At 45.6% G+C, this 1,496-nt stretch overlaps 1 protein-coding gene across 1 annotated transcript in view; it reads right to left on the bottom strand.

Annotated features, from left to right (window-relative positions):
• Positions 1-1,033, bottom strand: part of hivep1 (HIVEP zinc finger 1) — a 208,168-nt gene extending 207,135 nt beyond the window's left edge. The window contains exon 1 of the mRNA XM_043719025.1: positions 650-1,033. The gene's annotated coding sequence lies outside the window, so the exon portion shown is untranslated. The remainder of the gene's footprint in view (positions 1-649) is intronic.
• Between the last annotated feature and the right edge of the window lie 463 nt (positions 1,034-1,496).

The following is a 1,496-nucleotide window of genomic DNA, read 5'->3' on the forward strand; positions in this document are numbered from 1 at the left end:
CTCATCCCCTCCCCCCACAGCTCTTCCCCTCCCCCCACAGCTCATCCCCTCCCCCGATCCGGAAGCAATCGGCGGGTGATGGCGGAAACCCTCCGCCGGTCACCGACAAGGAGCACCCCCGGGGTCGGGGCGGGGGGGAGATAAATATTTGAGGAAATTAGCGTCTGGAATTGCCCGGCTTCAAAACATAGCAGCGTGTTGAGAAACACGTCCCTCGATTTCCAAAACCAATGCAACAAACCTGAATTGTTTATTCTCTCCCACCCCCCTCCGCCCTATGAAGGGCGTCGATAAGTTAAATCGTTTTAAAAATAAGACTCAAGTTCCTATTTGACCTCGAGGACCACACGTAAGCGGTGGGAAGGTTTTTGCGTAGACGGTCTGTCTGGGAGGTTTCCATATAACGACCAGATAGTTCAGAAATTTCCAGATTAACACGTCAGCTTTCGACATGAACGTAAAACTCTCTCTTCACGTCCCTGAGGTGCAGAACCTAAATATTTGAAAGTTCCCATCTACATCAGAACTTTATATAAAACTCATCGTTCACGCACCGGCACTTTTGTCACTGGAATTACTCCAGAAAACTTTCCCTCCCTCAACCTGCTCCCCAGCACCGCCAACACTTTAGTTAAAACCCAATACACACCGGCGTAGGAAAGTGCACAGCTCACGCAGGCTCTTCAACTGGGGAAGCTGATTACAGCTTCATTAAAAATGACAGTAGACTGACAAAGATTGCCACAGAACAAGAATTCAAAGGAAAATCCGTAGCCGCTCCTATAGTAGGAGCAGTTCAAAGGAAAAATTTCGGCCATTTTACATTTACTGATCTGAAAAAGACCGAACATAGAGGAATGGAATTTTTTTTACCTTTGCGAACTGCAATGATTTCCGGCCTTAAATAGGTGTAGACTCCGAGCAGAAATAGTTCGCAATTTGACAAATGTTCGGTTTGTAAACCGCAATTGTTTGTTGGTGCAGTAACAATAAATGGGAGGAAAATGTTGAGGACTATAACAGTGTTGTCATGTTGCTTTTAAAATATTACACGTTGATTAAAAATATTTTTTATTTCAAAAATATACTTTATTCATAAAATATTTTGATGATCTGTACAATTAGTCATGCCATACATACATAAACATTCCATTTCTTTGCATACAGAGACAGAGTAATCATTCATATATACAGGTCTGTACATTACTATCCACATATTTAGCTGGGGGGTCAGCAGAGGCCGCTTACTGCGTCGGCCTCCTGTGCTTAGGCAGGCAGACGTTACACCGTGGTCTTACCCCACCTCGTCTTTGCGGCAGCTGCCCCAAGCTTCAGCGCGTCCCTCAACACATAGTCCTGGACATTGGAATGTGCCAGTCTGCAACACTCAGTCGGGGTCAACTCCTTTAGCTGGAAGATCAACAGGTTTCGGACCGCCCAGAGTGCTTCCTTCACTGAGTTGATGATCTTCCAGGCACAGTTGATGTTCGTCTAGG

The sequence above is a fragment of the Chiloscyllium plagiosum genome, chromosome 29 (assembly GCF_004010195.1).
Source record: "Chiloscyllium plagiosum isolate BGI_BamShark_2017 chromosome 29, ASM401019v2, whole genome shotgun sequence".
Classification (NCBI taxonomy): domain Eukaryota; kingdom Metazoa; phylum Chordata; class Chondrichthyes; order Orectolobiformes; family Hemiscylliidae; genus Chiloscyllium; species Chiloscyllium plagiosum.